We start from the raw sequence: 18,381 nt of genomic DNA on the forward strand, positions 1-18,381 counted from the left end.
GAGCAGCTGTGTTGTTCGCCTCACCTACGTTCGGCAGTCGCCTATGAGACGCCGAGGCGAGCGCGCACTCCGCGCTACCTTCGAGGTGGAAAGACGTGCTTTGCGTCAAATGTGCCACGGAAAGCGGCGATTGCATGTGTTGGGAGAAGAGGCGAATGCTTCTTCTGTGGTGCGGCTACAGTATAAGGACGCCAACGGCCATACCATGTTGAATACACCGGTTCTCGTCCGATCACCGAAGTTAAGCAACATCGGGCCCGGTTAGTACTTGGATGGGTGACCGCCTGGGAACACCGGGTGCTGTTGGCTCTATCTCATTTTTTAATTTTTACGTCGCTACACCTGCCAGGCCTCTTTTTCGTACAAACTTTCAGGTGCGACAAAGATGCTTCCACAAGCATTTTAAAGTACTGTACTAAACGTAAAACACAAAATTACAGTAATGAACTCAGTTTGAGCAAGAATGCGCGAAAGGAGAGTGCTAGAACGCCTCGGAAATAACAACACACTACGAATCGACATATGAGTTTTGAAATACGTCAGGGCCTACTGTTTTGTAGCCGTGCAAAATTCCACAAAGTAAAAAAAAAAAAAAAAAAAAATATACAAATCTGCCGTTCTCGTCCGATCACCGAAGTCAAGCAACAACGTTACTACTCAGATGGGTGAGCGCCTGGGAACTCTGGCTGTCTTCATTTTTCGCTTTTTAGTCACTACTCCTGCCTGCCAGCCCTCTTTCCATACCACCTTTCTGTTGTGACAAAGAGACTTCCTTAAGCATTTTAAACGGCCGTAAGGTACGAAACGGCAGTAATTAACTCAGTTTGAAGGAGAATGTGCTAACCAAGTTTGCCCGTAAGTCTTTGAAAACGACAAAACAGTGCGAATCGGGCGGTATGCTCCGAAATGCGTTAGCGCCAGCCTATCGTTCTGCAGCGGCGTGCAGCTCCAAATTCGATTTGTAATCATAGATTTATTCTCTCGTCGTCTCGCCTCCTCCCGCAGACGTTTCTCGCGCTTGTGCTGTCATATGGACCGCGACCCGAGCGGCAGCGAGCGGCAGTTCGAGCAAAGTCGGGACAAGTCGGGACGGAAGGGGGGACAGGCGCGAATGCACCGCGCAAATTACGCAAGTATCTGGAAGCGCGGCGTGTGTCAGCCAGGTGAGAAAGCTTCCGTCGGTCCAGCAGGACACTGCCACACCCCGCGCAGTCCCCCCGCCGCCCGGCCGCGAGCAAGCCCTGCGCCGGATAACAGGAACAAGGTGCGTCGCCAGCCAGTGTCGGAGGGAGGCCGCACGCACCAAACGAATGACAGGCGGTGCATCGAGCAGCTGTGTTGTTCGCCTCACCTACGTTCGGCAGTCGCCTATGAGACGCCGAGGCGAGCGCGCACTCCGCGCTACCTTCGAGGTGGAAAGACGTGCTTTGCGTCAAATGTGCCACGGAAAGCGGCGATTGCATGTGTTGGGAGAAGAGGCGAATGCTTCTTCTGTGGTGCGGCTACAGTATAAGGACGCCAACGGCCATACCATGTTGAATACACCGGTTCTCGTCCGATCACCGAAGTTAAGCAACATCGGGCCCGGTTAGTACTTGGATGGGTGACCGCCTGGGAACACCGGGTGCTGTTGGCTCTATCTCATTTTTTAATTTTTACGTCGCTACACCTGCCAGGCCTCTTTTTCGTACAAACTTTCAGGTGCGACAAAGATGCTTCCACAAGCATTTTAAAGTACTGTACTAAACGTAAAACACAAAATTACAGTAATGAACTCAGTTTGAGCAAGAATGCGCGAAAGGAGAGTGCTAGAACGCCTCGGAAATAACAACACACTACGAATCGACATATGAGTTTTGAAATACGTCAGGGCCTACTGTTTTGTAGCCGTGCAAAATTCCACAAAGTAAAAAAAAAAAAAAAAAAAAAAATATACAAATCTGCCGTTCTCGTCCGATCACCGAAGTCAAGCAACAACGTTACTACTCAGATGGGTGAGCGCCTGGGAACTCTGGCTGTCTTCATTTTTCGCTTTTTAGTCACTACTCCTGCCTGCCAGCCCTCTTTCCATACCACCTTTCTGTTGTGACAAAGAGACTTCCTTAAGCATTTTAAACGGCCGTAAGGTACGAAACGGCAGTAATTAACTCAGTTTGAAGGAGAATGTGCTAACCAAGTTTGCCCGTAAGTCTTTGAAAACGACAAAACAGTGCGAATCGGGCGGTATGCTCCGAAATGCGTTAGCGCCAGCCTATCGTTCTGCAGCGGCGTGCAGCTCCAAATTCGATTTGTAATCATAGATTTATTCTCTCGTCGTCTCGCCTCCTCCCGCAGACGTTTCTCGCGCTTGTGCTGTCATATGGACCGCGACCCGAGCGGCAGCGAGCGGCAGTTCGAGCAAAGTCGGGACAAGTCGGGACGGAAGGGGGGACAGGCGCGAATGCACCGCGCAAATTACGCAAGTATCTGGAAGCGCGGCGTGTGTCAGCCAGGTGAGAAAGCTTCCGTCGGTCCAGCAGGACACTGCCACACCCCGCGCAGTCCCCCCGCCGCCCGGCCGCGCGCAAGCCCTGCGCCGGATAACAGGAACAAGGTGCGTCGCCAGCCAGTGTCGGAGGGAGGCCGCACGCACCAAACGAATGACAGGCGGTGCATCGAGCAGCTGTGTTGTTCGCCTCACCTACGTTCGGCAGTCGCCTATGAGACGCCGAGGCGAGCGCGCACTCCGCGCTACCTTCGAGGTGGAAAGACGTGCTTTGCGTCAAATGTGCCACGGAAAGCGGCGATTGCATGTGTTGGGAGAAGAGGCGAATGCTTCTTCTGTGGTGCGGCTACAGTATAAGGACGCCAACGGCCATACCATGTTGAATACACCGGTTCTCGTCCGATCACCGAAGTTAAGCAACATCGGGCCCGGTTAGTACTTGGATGGGTGACCGCCTGGGAACACCGGGTGCTGTTGGCTCTATCTCATTTTTTAATTTTTACGTCGCTACACCTGCCAGGCCTCTTTTTCGTACAAACTTTCAGGTGCGACAAAGATGCTTCCACAAGCATTTTAAAGTACTGTACTAAACGTAAAACACAAAATTACAGTAATGAACTCAGTTTGAGCAAGAATGCGCGAAAGGAGAGTGCTAGAACGCCTCGGAAATAACAACACACTACGAATCGACATATGAGTTTTGAAATACGTCAGGGCCTACTGTTTTGTAGCCGTGCAAAATTCCACAAAGTAAAAAAAAAAAAAAAAAAAAATATACAAATCTGCCGTTCTCGTCCGATCACCGAAGTCAAGCAACAACGTTACTACTCAGATGGGTGAGCGCCTGGGAACTCTGGCTGTCTTCATTTTTCGCTTTTTAGTCACTACTCCTGCCTGCCAGCCCTCTTTCCATACCACCTTTCTGTTGTGACAAAGAGACTTCCTTAAGCATTTTAAACGGCCGTAAGGTACGAAACGGCAGTAATTAACTCAGTTTGAAGGAGAATGTGCTAACCAAGTTTGCCCGTAAGTCTTTGAAAACGACAAAACAGTGCGAATCGGGCGGTATGCTCCGAAATGCGTTAGCGCCAGCCTATCGTTCTGCAGCGGCGTGCAGCTCCAAATTCGATTTGTAATCATAGATTTATTCTCTCGTCGTCTCGCCTCCTCCCGCAGACGTTTCTCGCGCTTGTGCTGTCATATGGACCGCGACCCGAGCGGCAGCGAGCGGCAGTTCGAGCAAAGTCGGGACAAGTCGGGACGGAAGGGGGGACAGGCGCGAATGCACCGCGCAAATTACGCAAGTATCTGGAAGCGCGGCGTGTGTCAGCCAGGTGAGAAAGCTTCCGTCGGTCCAGCAGGACACTGCCACACCCCGCGCAGTCCCCCCGCCGCCCGGCCGCGAGCAAGCCCTGCGCCGGATAACAGGAACAAGGTGCGTCGCCAGCCAGTGTCGGAGGGAGGCCGCACGCACCAAACGAATGACAGGCGGTGCATCGAGCAGCTGTGTTGTTCGCCTCACCTACGTTCGGCAGTCGCCTATGAGACGCCGAGGCGAGCGCGCACTCCGCGCTACCTTCGAGGTGGAAAGACGTGCTTTGCGTCAAATGTGCCACGGAAAGCGGCGATTGCATGTGTTGGGAGAAGAGGCGAATGCTTCTTCTGTGGTGCGGCTACAGTATAAGGACGCCAACGGCCATACCATGTTGAATACACCGGTTCTCGTCCGATCACCGAAGTTAAGCAACATCGGGCCCGGTTAGTACTTGGATGGGTGACCGCCTGGGAACACCGGGTGCTGTTGGCTCTATCTCATTTTTTAATTTTTACGTCGCTACACCTGCCAGGCCTCTTTTTCGTACAAACTTTCAGGTGCGACAAAGATGCTTCCACAAGCATTTTAAAGTACTGTACTAAACGTAAAACACAAAATTACAGTAATGAACTCAGTTTGAGCAAGAATGCGCGAAAGGAGAGTGCTAGAACGCCTCGGAAATAACAACACACTACGAATCGACATATGAGTTTTGAAATACGTCAGGGCCTACTGTTTTGTAGCCGTGCAAAATTCCACAAAGTAAAAAAAAAAAAAAAAAAAAAAAATATACAAATCTGCCGTTCTCGTCCGATCACCGAAGTCAAGCAACAACGTTACTACTCAGATGGGTGAGCGCCTGGGAACTCTGGCTGTCTTCATTTTTCGCTTTTTAGTCACTACTCCTGCCTGCCAGCCCTCTTTCCATACCACCTTTCTGTTGTGACAAAGAGACTTCCTTAAGCATTTTAAACGGCCGTAAGGTACGAAACGGCAGTAATTAACTCAGTTTGAAGGAGAATGTGCTAACCAAGTTTGCCCGTAAGTCTTTGAAAACGACAAAACAGTGCGAATCGGGCGGTATGCTCCGAAATGCGTTAGCGCCAGCCTATCGTTCTGCAGCGGCGTGCAGCTCCAAATTCGATTTGTAATCATAGATTTATTCTCTCGTCGTCTCGCCTCCTCCCGCAGACGTTTCTCGCGCTTGTGCTGTCATATGGACCGCGACCCGAGCGGCAGCGAGCGGCAGTTCGAGCAAAGTCGGGACAAGTCGGGACGGAAGGGGGGACAGGCGCGAATGCACCGCGCAAATTACGCAAGTATCTGGAAGCGCGGCGTGTGTCAGCCAGGTGAGAAAGCTTCCGTCGGTCCAGCAGGACACTGCCACACCCCGCGCAGGCCCCGCGCCGGATAACAGGAACAAGGTGCGTCGCCAGCCAGTGTCGGAGGGAGGCCGCACGCACCAAACGAATGACAGGCGGTGCATCGAGCAGCTGTGTCGCGGGTCTCACCAACGTTCGGCAGTCGCCTATGAGACGCCGAGCCGAGCGCGGCGCGCACGCCGCGACGCCTTCGAGGTGCAAGGACGTCCTTTGCGTCAAATGTGCCACCGAAAACGGCGATTGCGTGTGTTGGGAGAGGAGGCGAATGCTTCTTCTGTCGTGCGGCTACAGTATAAGGACGGCAACGGCCATACCATGTTGAGTGCACGGCTAGCGGCCGCTCTGTTGGCATCTCCGCGTTGCGTTCCGCTGTCGAGTTTCTCATTTTCGCGCGTTTTTTGCGTAGCTCTTAAGTAACGGTTTGAAAATGGAAAATGTAAACAGATCTAACACATTGAACGTTATTTTCGACAAAGAAGCTGTACGCCCTACGGCATACGAAGCTCACGACTGGGTTATTGACGAACTCGGTCTTACCGATACCGAAACGTACGGAGTCCAGTGGGACTTCATTACCGGAACCCTGTTTATGAAATTCAATGATGCGGAAATGTGCGAAAAAATCGTAAATGAAAACGGTGGAAAACGCAAGTTTAAATATCGTGACGGAAGCGTTTGCGACGTGACCGTGTGCCACGCGGGGTACGGTATTCGTCAAGTTCGTATTTTCAATCTTCCTTTCGAAATACCGACTCAAATGATTGCTCGTGGTCTCATGCCGTATGGCAATGTGCTTTCAGTGACGAACGAAAAATGGGGCAGTGGTTTCCGCCTACAAGTATACAACGGAGTAAGAAGTGTGCTTATCGAACTGAAACAGCACATCCCGTCCTTTCTTGTCATAGGCGGTTACAGGGCTTTTATATCGTACAACGGACAGCCACAGACTTGCTCGTACTGCAATGCAACTGACCACTTCCGACAAAATTGTCCGAACAGACGTCGCCCTGTGCAGCTCCCGCTCGGCGGTGATAGCGCACAAACGCAGAAACTTTCGTATGCGTCTGTAACGTTGGGTGTGGCTCCGATTCGGCCCTCGTCACTCCCTGTGACAGAGGCTGCGTGCGAATCGTCTGAGCCCCCAGCGAACACGGACAATGTCATGGAAGTAACAGAAACTGATGAAAAAGCCGCCATTCCAGAAAATTCTCTCGGCAATGATGCGACAAACGTCACGGTCGTAGCTGACGTTCACCCCGAACCGCCAAACAGTGACGATACTGCATCAGATATTTTTGCGAACAACACGCAAAATTCAGAGAGTGGGCGCAGCCCTGCTGCTGTCCCCTCAGAAAAGCGTGTTTCACGTAAAGACCCCAGTCCATCCCCGAGCAGGAGATCGATGAGCCATTCGCCGAATAAATCTTCAAAAAGGAAACATAGACGCGGCCGTGGAAACGCAAATTCGGATGCAACTTCTAAATCCGATCAACAATGCCCCGTGACAGTCGTCCCTGTTGCGTCGCCTGAAACAGAAGCAGAACGCCGGCGCGATGCAACTGTTCGACATCTAAGGGAATTTCTAAATAAGCAAGAGAAAGAAATCAGCGTACAACCGCCCGTAACTGACGCTGTATTATCAGCGCCAATTAAAAGAAAAGCAGAGGAAATGCACGAGTGTCGTGCCCGGCACACAGCCCACGTCCCGACGGACGACATTCGTGCCGTCCATGCCATGCAAATCGATTCGCCACATATGCACGTACCGATGGAAACTAACAATGATCCCCCCCGTTCAGATCAACAACGCAGTACTGTTTGGTCCGAAGATGTTTGAGTACAAACTCGGTTGAAAATTAGTTTCAATACTCGTCACATAACAAAACAAACCATTCGCAGAATGAAATTATCGCCATTTATACCCCGTCTCCCTTAGTTAATAATTCTCTGTTTCTTTCTCCACTTCCAATGCCTGTCTGTTATACGCAAATAAAAGATTTATCTATTCTTACCTTAAATATAAACGGGATTTCTGCAGTCCACAAAATTTTATCCCTAGTGGACTTTGTACATTACAGTCGCTTTGACATAATATTCCTTCAGGAAGTTACCGCAAACATCCTCAATAACATAAATGGATATGATGTTATTTATAACATTAACAATAATATAAAATGCGGTACTGCCATTTTATACAAAAATTCCCTAGAGCCAGACAATGTCCAAACGTTGCCAAGCGGAAGCGCAATTGCGTGCAATATACAAAGCATGAGATTTATCAATATTTACGCCCCCTCAGGGACAGATAATAGACGAATGCGCGCAGCATTTTTCAGTCACGAAATAGTTCCCTTGTTTGATACCACACGTCCAATAATTCTCGGTGGCGATTTTAACTGTGTAACAGACTCATCCGACCAGCACCCTACGGCCACTATGTGTCCTGAATTAGTGAAACTGTTGACCGCCAAAGATCTGCGAGACACGTGGCGTCTCCTCCACCCACATACAACGCAGTATACGCACATATACAATAGTGGAGCAAGCAGAATAGACCGCATATACGTCTCTCAACAGATTACAAACAATCTAAATAGCGTAGACATCATCCCTGTCGCGTTTAGCGACCATTGCGGTTATGTCGCTGCCATCCACCTACAGCGTACAAATGAAACACCTACTCCCAGGTTGTGGAAACTTAATACGAAACATCTTGCCGCGACAGACTTCCGCTCGAAAATGCAATCTGTATGGCAGCATTGCCTGCAGAAAGAGAAAAACTACAGCTCAGCATTAGAGTGGTGGACTTTCTACGCAAAGCCGCAAATTAGGATGATTGCTCAATGTTATAGCCAGGAGGTATCTTTCTGGACGCAGCGCACAACAGAATTTTACCAACAATGCCTTAAAGACGCGTTAAACGCCCCCGTCGGACCAAACGAAAATCTCCGCCTCCGCTTAAACCGTATTAAAGCAAAGATTCTCCGTATACATAACGAAAAGGCAAAAGGAATTTTGGTCCGAAGTCGCGCCTTGTGTGCTTTGGACGACGAAGAACCGTCGTCCTATCATCTCGCGCGTGAAAAAACACGGGCAAGACGCAAACACGTAGAATCGATAACGACTGCGTCAGGCGAGCGCCTCACGCGGAAAACAGACATTCTCCAACATATTACAGCCCACTACACGGACTTATTTCGAGACGTTGCGACAGACGACGTAGCGATAAACTATTTGTTATGCGATCTGCAGACTGACATTTCGAACACGGACCGAGAACAGTTGATAGCAGAGATGACAGTACAGAACACACAACCTATTGTACAATCGTGCTCTAAAGGAAAGTCGCCGGGACCCGATGGCCTGCCAACCGAATTCTATCAGGTCTACTGGGACATCTTTGGACAAAAAGTCACCGACATTGTAAATGAAGTAATTCGTGGCACGGAAATTCCCGCAAAATTTCTGGAAGGTCGAGTTGTGCTCGTCCCCAAAACGCAACATACATGTCGTGTCCAAGATTTCCGGCCCATCACGTTACTCAATACTGATTACAAAATCGTTGCAAGGTGCCTTGCAGCGAAGATGAAGCCAGTCATGAACAAAGCTATCAGCTCCTACCAAACGTGCGGAGTAACACACCACAATATTTTCCACGCAGCGTCCTTATACCGAGACATAGTAGCTCACACGGCACTCCATAAATTGTCGACAGCTATTCTATCCATTGACTTTGCGAACGCTTTCGATCGCATAAGCCACAAATACTTGCTACAGGTCATGACAAAAATGGGATTCGGCCGAAAATTTATCAAAATTATTGAAAATATTCTCACGGGAGCAAGATCAATAGTCACATTAAATGGATGGCAAACTAAACCGATCCCTATTTGCCGCTCTGTCAGGCAAGGATGTCCGCTGTCAATGTTCTTATTCGTGATCGCCATAGACCCGCTTCTCAGAACAATAGCCAGGACGTCAAAAGGTGTACAAATACACAATGTTTCCATTAAATGTGTGGCATACGCAGATGACGTAGGCGCTTTCATTGAACACACAGCAGACATAGACTCGATACGCGCCTCCCTTCACCAGTATGAACGTGCGTCTGGAGCAGCAATAAACACTTCTAAAACTGTCCTACTCCCACTGGGTCTGCTAGCCACCGATATTGTCCGCCCATGGTACAGAGTCGTGAGAGAACATCAAGTATTGGGTCTAGACATAACTGCGTGCCCGCAGCATATGCAAGCACGAAACTGGAGAAGAATTCTCAACTCCATTAAGGGCCTCTGCAAAAGCCACGCAACCCGGCACCTTAACTTGCACCAGAAAGTCAGACTAATCAATTCCTTTATTCTCTCTAAGGCGTGGTATATGGCGCAGTTGCTTAGCGTGCCAAAACAAATAGGACGCGCTATATCTCAAGCAGTATACTGGTTACTCTGGCGTCACGAAATTTTTAAAGTGCGAGCAACAGTTTGTGTCTTGGACCCGTCACATGGAGGACTCGGGCTAGTAGACTTTAATCGCAAATGTGCAGCGTTGCTCGTCAACCGCACCGCTGAAATGCAGACCGGCTTTCCCGATGGATCGACAGCATCCCTGCTGGAAATCTATCGGCCAGAATCTGAAAGTGCCCCAGTATCGGTGGCCAACATCCCTTACCGTATGTCCTTTGTACGAGAGTATATCTTAAATAAAAGCTACGTCCTCCGCACGGCCACGGATCCACATAGGACAGCACGGCAGCTCTATATTGAATTGATGGGACAACCTCCCCTTAGTAAATTGCAAGTCCGCTTACCTACTGTAAACTGGAAGCAAGTGTGGTCAAATGTTAATAGCAGTATTCTGCCGTCCGATGTGTCTGCGTTGTGGTACAAACTAGTCAACAACACACTGCCCACCAATCAGCGTTTAGCCGACATTCAGCTTCTCGCCTCCCCCAACTGTGGCAGGTGTGGCGTGCTTGACACCAGAGAACACCGCCTGCAATGTCAAGCCGTTTCCGATGTGTGGAGTACTTGCCAGTTAATGGTGGCTCTCATCACACGAACTACGCCGGCGCACGTCTCAGTTGATAGTGTCACTGTACCGGATTTTAAATATTTCCCACGCGCAAAACACAACACTGCTGTATGGTTGTTGGGCCACACTGTTTACGCTCTTATCGAACGGCAAATCCACGATGCATTCACTCTTTTGACTTACCTATGGGAAGAATATGCTAAGATCAAAAACAATGAAAAACACCATCAATATTTTGCCAATTTCTTATCAGCCGCATTGCATCATGCGTATGCGAAACAACTGTAAGATGTGTCCGAGCCCCTTTCATTTGCATCATTTGTCCTTCAGTCTCGCAATTGAGTTTTGATGTTACGTTCATTGATCTTTTTCTTGCCTCTTACATGCACTTCTATCAATAATAAGTTTAGATATATAGTTAGTGTCAGCTGGTGAAAGATAACCAGTGTCTATTCATTTGTCTAATATTTGTTATGTGCCGCTCTGTAAACTAGTATACATGAGACCATTTTTGGATAAAAGTAATGAAATGGAGAATGTTACAGGATAAGAGTAACTGAGTAATAGGATGCGGTTCCAGTCTTAGTCAACTTAGGAAAAACAAAAAAAAAAAAAGAAAAAGAAAAATAAAAAAAAAAAAAAAAAAAGTAAAACAAAAAAAAAACAAGAAAAAAAAATAGAAAAAAAAACAAAAAAAAAAAAAAATACACCGGTTCTCGTCCGATCACCGAAGTTAAGCAACATCGGGCCCGGTTAGTACTTGGATGGGTGACCGCCTGGGAACACCGGGTGCTGTTGGCTCTATCTCATTTTTTTAATTTTTACGTCGCTACACCTGCCAGGCCTCTTTTTCGTACAAACTTTCAGGTGCGACAAAGATGCTTCCACAAGCATTTTAAAGTACTGTACTAAACGTAAAACACAAAATTACAGTAATGAACTCAGTTTGAGCAAGAATGCGCGAAAGGAGAGTGCTAGAACGCCTCGGAAAGAACAACACACTACGAATCGACATACGAGTTTTGAAATACGTCAGGGCCTACTGTTTTGTAGCAGTGCTAAATTCCACAAAGTAAAAAAAAAAAAAAAAAAAAATACAAATCTGCCGTTCTCGTCCGATCACCGAAGTCAAGCAACAACGTTACTACTCAGATGGGTGAGCGCCTGGGAACTCTGGCTGTCTTCATTTTTCGCTTTTTAGTCGCTACTCCTGCCTGCCAGCCCTCTTTCCATACCACCTTTCTGTTGTGACAAAGAGACTTCCTTAAGCATTTTAAACGGCCGTAAGGTACGAAACGGCAGTAATTAACTCAGTTTGAAGGAGAATGTGCTAACCAAGTTTGCCAGGAAGTCTTTGAAAACGACAAAACAGTGCGAATCGGGCGGTATGCTCCGAAAAGCGTTAGCGCCAACCTATCGTTCTGCAGCGGCGTGCAGCTCCAAATTCGATTTGTAATCATAGATTTATTCTCTCGTCGTCTCGCCTCCTCCCGCAGACGTTTCTCGCGCTTGTGCTGTCATATGGACCGCGACCCGAGCGGCAGCGAGCGGCAGTTCGAGCAAAGTCGGGACGGAAGGGGGGACAGGCGCGAATGCACCGCGCAAATTACGCAAGTATCTGGAAGCGCGGCGTGTGTCTGCCAGGTGAGAGAGCTTCCGTCGGTCCAGCAGGACACTGCCACACCACGCGCAGGCCCCGCGCCGGATAACAGGAACAAGGTGCGTCGCCAGCCAGTGTCGGAGGGAGGCCGCACGCCCCAAACGAATGACAGGCGGTGCATCGAGCAGCTGTGTTGTGCGTCTCACCTACGTTCGGCAGTCGTCTATGAGACGCCGAGGCGAGCGCGCACTCCGCGCCACCTTCGAGGTGGAAAGACGTGCTTTGCGTCAAATGTGCCACGGAAAGCGGCGATTGCGTGTGTTGGGAGAAGAGGCGAATGCTTCTTCTGTGGTGCGGCTACAGTATAAGGACGCCAACGGCCATACCATGTTGAATACACCGGTTCTCGTCCGATCACCGAAGTTAAGCAACATCGGGCCCGGTTAGTACTTGGCTGGCTGCCCGCCTGGCAACACGTGTGCCGCTCGCTATTGTGCGTCCCAGGTAGCAGAGGATTACCGGTCGCCGACCCGTCGCCGCCCGACATCCTACCGCGCCGCGCCCGCCTGCCGGCTCCCGCGCCGCGCCAGCCGTAGCTGTTCGTTTCCAACGCACGTTCCAACGATTCGGTAAGTGACGATGACGACGTATAACCGCTCGAACACGACGTTGCAATTGCAATTCGATCGAGAATACGTGAGGCCGACGGCCTATGAAATCGAAGACTGGATGTTCGACGAACTGCGTATAGAGGAGGAGGAACTGGAGGGGCTGATGCTCGATTTCACGATGTATAGTTTATTTATAAAGTTAACAACGCTAATACGGTGTGAAACCCTTGTGTCCACACATGGTGGAGTACGAAAATTTAAACATAGGGATGGTGCAGTGAGTGATGTGAAGATCTCCTTCGCCGGATATGGTGTGCGTCATTTGAAGGTGTACAACCTTCCCTTTGAAGTGCCTGACGACGAAGTGAGACGTTACTTGAGTCTTTACGGCGAAGTAATCTCCGTTAATCGCGAGTTCTGGGGTGCTGGCCATCGGTACAAGGTGGACTCTGGCGTCAGAGCAGTGACGATGGTGCTGAAAAAGCACGTGCCTTCGTTTGTAACGATCGGTGGGCATAGGGGGGTCGTGCAATACAACGGCCAGCCCCAAACGTGCTCAATCTGCAGCTCTACGGAGCACATGAGGGCAACGTGTCCGAGGAGCAGACGTCCGGCGCAATTGCCGCGCACAGAAGCCGCGGAGGCACCTCCAGAAATCGCCACTGCCAGCTACGCTGTAGCGGTAACGCGCGACGTTCCACGTGCACACGAGACGGCCCCAGCGGAAGCGGCAGCCCCGACGGCCGCCGCCACGGAGAGCCCAGCGGCTCCCCCACCCCCTGCGCCCGTCCCTGCCCCGGCTCCGGCCGCCGCAGGTAGCGCGGGTGAGAAACGCCAGCTGAGCTCCGACTCGGAGGGCGAAGGTACAATGGAGACCGACGCAGCCCTGGCCCCCACCCCCTCGCCCGCCGCCCGGCGGCCGAGGATCGCGGAGGTCAGCGCCCCCGCCCAGCCGACAGCTGCACCTGCCGATAGCCCCGCCGCCCAGGCCGGGCCCAGCACCGACGCCGCCACGCCGTACAGCGAGATGCGTGATATTGCAATCAAAATGCAAGTCACGAAACTGGCCCGCATTCTGAAGGAATCAGGAGACGAGCCCAAAGAGAACAACGTGGACGTCCCGAGCGCGGGGAAAGCCAAAAAGCGCCGGAGCAAGCGGCGAAGTCTCAGCCGTGAAAAAGACAAGATGGACGTATCTGAAGCAGAGGAGTCAGATACGGCATCCGCATCAAAAAAGGCTACAATCCCTAAAGCAGAGGACGTAGTCCTACGGCCGGAACGGCCACAGCACTCCACAGACCCGCCTCCACAAAGCGATTAAATGCAACAGGGCTCGGGCTCAGTATATAGTGTAATTACGTGTAACGTGAACCGAATGACCGCCGCATTAAAACTAGACGCACTAATTGACTTCCTGCAGCACAAAGCCGCAGACGTGGCTATGTTACAGGAGGTGGTCACGACGGCTATAGAACAGGTACCGGGATACGAAGTCATCTGCAACATCGACGCAGAAACTCGCTGCGGAACTGCCACACTAATCAGGCACGGCCTCGAATTTGGCGATGTGAAAATGATGCCCGACGGACGCGGAATAGCGGTGAAGGTGGAAGACACTGATTTTGTAAACATTTACGCTCCGTCGGGAACGGAAAACAAGCGCGCCAGGAGCAAATATTACAACGAGGACATCTGCGAGCTACTAGTTCACAGCAACAACGTCGTGCTGGCAGGTGACTTCAACTACGTAATTTCACCCGAAGACCAGATCCCGGTACCCAACTTGTGCGCCGAACTGCAGGATTTAGTTGGGCGTCTGAGATTAGTAGACACCTGGCGGCAACTACACCAAAACCATACAGTGTTCACGTACCTGCACAACCGCGGTAGAAGCAGAATCGATCGAGTGTACGTAAACAGAGAGATGGCCACCTCTGTGACACAAGTAGAAGTCTGCCCTGTGATCTTCTCAGATCACTGTGCCTATCAGTGCAAACTCCGTCTAACGAGAAGAAAGCTTCCAGCAGGAAGAGGAACGTGGAAGCTAAATACAAGCCACCTCACGGACGGGAAGCTAAAGCAGGAAATTGCCGACACGATCCAGGCATGCAGACAGCGGCGAGGCGAGTACAATTCCACTACTGAGTGGTGGGTAGAACACGCCAAACCGCAAGTAAGACGGGAACTCATAAGGCACACCGCTGAGAAGGCCTTATGGAAAAGAAACACGGCAGACTTCTACACCAGATGCCTGCGAGACGCAATGGACGCCCCTGCGGATGACGAACTGTTTCTGCCGCGGATAAGAAGACTAAAGGCACGTATACTGAGCCTGAAAAGAGACAAAATGAGAGGAGTCATCGCCCGTAGCCAGACAAACGGCGAAATCGAAGACGAACCTGCCACGCTGCACCACCTGCACAGGGAAAGACAGAGGGCTAATGGCAAACAAATAAGGCAACTCGTCGACAAGGACGGAAACAGGTTGACGACGAAGAAAGACATCATGAGCCACGTCGAAGACCATTTCAACGACCTGTTCCGAGAAGAAGAAAACGACGACGGAGAAATGGCGAGGATCCTGCAAGAAACCCGCCGCATCCTCACCAACGCAGACCGGGCACTACTGAACGAAAACGTCACAGATGATGACGTGAAAGCGGCCATCAAAGACAGCAGAAAAGGAAGAGCACCAGGCGCAGACGGAATCCCGACAGAATTCTACACTGCGCTCTGGGGCACAGTCGGCGGAATACTAACCGAAATAGTGAATGAAGTACTCAACGGGACAGAATTGCCTTCAAAATTCATGCAAGGGACGGTGATTCTGCTCCCCAAAACGAAGGCAGCAAACAAAATCGAAGACTTTCGGCCAATTACCCTACTAAATTCGGATTACAAAATAGCAGCAAAGTGCCTGGCTGCAAACATAAAAGTCGCTCTAAAGAAAGCCATTAGCCCATGGCAAACCTGTGCAGTGCTTGGCAGGAACATTTTCGACGCCGTCTGCGGATACAGAGATATCATAGCCCACGCAGCAACAACGAGGAGACCCGCAGCCGTAATCTCTGTCGATTTCCATAAGGCTTTCGACAGGATCAGTCACCGGTACCTGCTGAAAACCATCGCACGCCTCGGATTCGGACCAAAATTCGGCAGAACAATCAGGAACATCATCACAAATGCCACCTCAACCGTAACAATAAACGGATGGACTTCCAAGTCAATAAGACTGGGAAGATCCGTCAGGCAAGGATGTCCATTATCTATGGCTCTTTTCACAATAGCTCTCGATCCCCTACTTCGAAAACTAACAGCCGAAATCGGAGGATACACAATGGGAGCAACAAACATCGCATGTATGGCCTATGCTGACGACATGGGCATCTTCATTCAGAACGAGAACGAACTAGAAATAATCCAGCCTATCATGGAATCCTTCGAAAAGGCTTCAGGTGCCAAAACGAATCCGAGGAAGACAGTGCTACTACCAATAGGCAACGGCAGACTGCAACCAGCGAGACAGTGGTACCGAGTGACAAACAACCATAAAGCACTCGGAGTGGAACTACAGCAGTGCCCTCTGAAAATGGCAGCACAAAACTGGCGCAGCGTCTTGAACACGACGAGAGGGCTCGTGAGGACGCACGCGAACCGGAGCCTGACGCTGAGCCAAAGAGTGCAGCTGGTAAACGAAACGATCCTGTCGAAAGCGTGGTACATGGCCCAAATACTATGTGCTCCGACAGAAATTGCGCGAGCGATAGGAGGTGCGGCGTACTACCTGCTGTGGAGGCGGGAAATCTTCAAGGTCTCCCAGGCGACGTGTTTCCTGTCGAGGGATGAAGGCGGACTCGGACTGACGGACGTAAAAACAAAATGCGCGGCACTGCTCCTACACCGTGCGATGAAAATGGCGAATCAGAACAATAACAGTATAACGTCCAGCCTGATCCACGAATATAAACCTGAATCAGAAGAGGCTCCTGTAGACACTACGCATATACCATTCAAGTTGCGGCACATAAAACAGATGGCAATCGACAAAAGTTACATCACCGCGGTCGTTGCCAACCCACAACAAAGAACTGCGAGAAAGATCTACAGCGCTCTGAGGGGGAAGGCAAGAAAGTCCAAAATAGAGACGAGACTTCCAGATCACGACTGGCCACAGGTTTGGAAGAACGTCTCGGAACGGACACTTCCTGAGCACGCCAGGGACACGTGGTATAAAATCATCCACGAAACAGTACCAACAAACGAAAAACTGGCACGCATAAAGATGCGGGAATCCCCAAACTGCGAACTCTGCAACCAGACCGACACCATCGAGCATCGGTTTGGCTGCAGAGAGAGCGGGGAAATATGGGCGACAGCGAGAAGTATGATCGCCCACATCAACAGAACCGACGAGAGGGCGATACATGTCTCAGCTGTCACTGTCCCGGACGCGAAGCCTTTCCCCAACGCAAAACGCCTGGCCACAATGTGGATCATCGCCATGACGGCACACGCCATCGTCTCCAAACGGCAGATCGACAAGGCGCAGTTCCTCACGGACCTGTGGGAGGAACACAGGAGGGCCAAACAACGCGCAAAGTACCGAGAGACCTTCCAGAACTTCCTGCAGGTCCCGCTGGACGCCGCCTTCCGAGACGCCTTCAACACAACGTGACCGACGCCCTCCCATAACACCAACACCCCAGTCGCTGAGGACGTCGCCCACCGATCTCCCCAAATCCCCGACGTCAAGTGTGGTGCATTGCGAAAGTGTTGCGAAAACGCGCGCAAAGTGAAAGTGGGTACGTGTAGCAGTGCCAAAGTGAGAGTGACGTGTGCCATTCGTAGTCAAAAGTGATGATAGTCAAATACAGCAGGCAAAAGGAAATAATCAGCCATAAATTTAGTGTACCAAGAAAACAACAAAATATCAAACAGTGTATATCATGTCATTGTGTCCTCTCACTCATATTCTCTCTCTCCCTCTCGCTCTCTCGACTCAAGGTACGTCTATCCTTTCTCTTATCTTTTTGTTTTTTGTTTTTTTGTGTTTTGATTTCTTGTTTTGTTGTGTTTTATTAATGTGCTGTATGTATGTATATATACATATACAGATGTATGTATATAAATTTCGGCCCATCATGTGCTTAAACGTAGCATGCCTCTTTGCCACCAACAAAATATTAACACTAGACATTCTTCACACCAAATTTCGTGTAAACTGATGCGACCCAACTTAGGCAGTACACTAACAATCTCCTGCATTCACGATATTACCCACATAGATGCTCTGGTATATATTCCATATTCGCTTTAGCAAACTTGCCAAAATAGGCCCACTTAAGTACCATAGATGAATACTACTTTCCTTTTTTGTACTCTAAATTTAAGAAAAAAAAAATCAAAGTAACGTAAGTTAGTAATTAAAAAGACAAAACAACTGACAGTGAAAATGTAGCTGATGGACACTCAGTGGAAAGTTTTGTAACTCAACCAAAAGACTACTCAAAGAACAATCAAAACAGAAAACGACAAAATGAAAATAACCGATCAATAATCAAGCACTCCACTTCATGTAAAGACCTGTAATTGTTAAAAATTGTAAATAAAAGTTTATATACGTTACAAAAAAAAAAAAGGTGCTGTTGGCTCTATCTCATTTTTTTAATTTTTACGTCGCTACACCTGCCAGGCCTCTTTTTCGTACAAACTTTCAGGTGCGACAAAGATGCTTCCACAAGCATTTTAAAGTACTGTACTAAACGTAAAACACAAAATTACAGTAATGAACTCAGTTTGAGCAAGAATGCGCGAAAGGAGAGTGCTAGAACGCCTCGGAAAGAACAACACACTACGAATCGACATACGAGTTTTGAAATACGTCAGGGCCTACTGTTTTGTAGCAGTGCTAAATTCCACAAAGTAAAAAAAAAAAAAAAAAAAAAAAATACAAATCT

The 18,381-nt window shown here is 49.6% G+C and overlaps 4 non-coding genes and 1 pseudogene across 4 annotated transcripts; all 5 read left to right on the top strand.

The window, feature by feature from the left end:
• The first annotated feature begins 190 nt into the window (after positions 1-190).
• On the top strand, positions 191-309 carry LOC126212952 (5S ribosomal RNA). Its single transcript, XR_007541013.1, has one exon. It is a non-coding gene; the product is annotated as a 5S ribosomal RNA (ribosomal RNA).
• Positions 310-1,517: 1,208 nt separating this feature from the next.
• Positions 1,518-1,636, top strand: LOC126213004 (5S ribosomal RNA). Its single transcript, XR_007541030.1, has one exon. It is a non-coding gene; the product is annotated as a 5S ribosomal RNA (ribosomal RNA).
• Positions 1,637-2,846: 1,210 nt separating this feature from the next.
• On the top strand, positions 2,847-2,965 carry LOC126213056 (5S ribosomal RNA). The gene has a single exon (XR_007541060.1). It is a non-coding gene; the product is annotated as a 5S ribosomal RNA (ribosomal RNA).
• A 1,208-nt stretch (positions 2,966-4,173) lies between these two features.
• On the top strand, positions 4,174-4,292 carry LOC126203004 (5S ribosomal RNA). Its single transcript, XR_007540214.1, has one exon. It is a non-coding gene; the product is annotated as a 5S ribosomal RNA (ribosomal RNA).
• A 7,893-nt stretch (positions 4,293-12,185) lies between these two features.
• Positions 12,186-12,303, top strand: LOC126209451 (5S ribosomal RNA; annotated as a pseudogene).
• The last annotated feature ends 6,078 nt before the right edge of the window (positions 12,304-18,381 follow it).

Source organism: Schistocerca nitens, chromosome 1, assembly GCF_023898315.1.
Source record: "Schistocerca nitens isolate TAMUIC-IGC-003100 chromosome 1, iqSchNite1.1, whole genome shotgun sequence".
NCBI lineage: Eukaryota > Metazoa > Arthropoda > Insecta > Orthoptera > Acrididae > Schistocerca > Schistocerca nitens.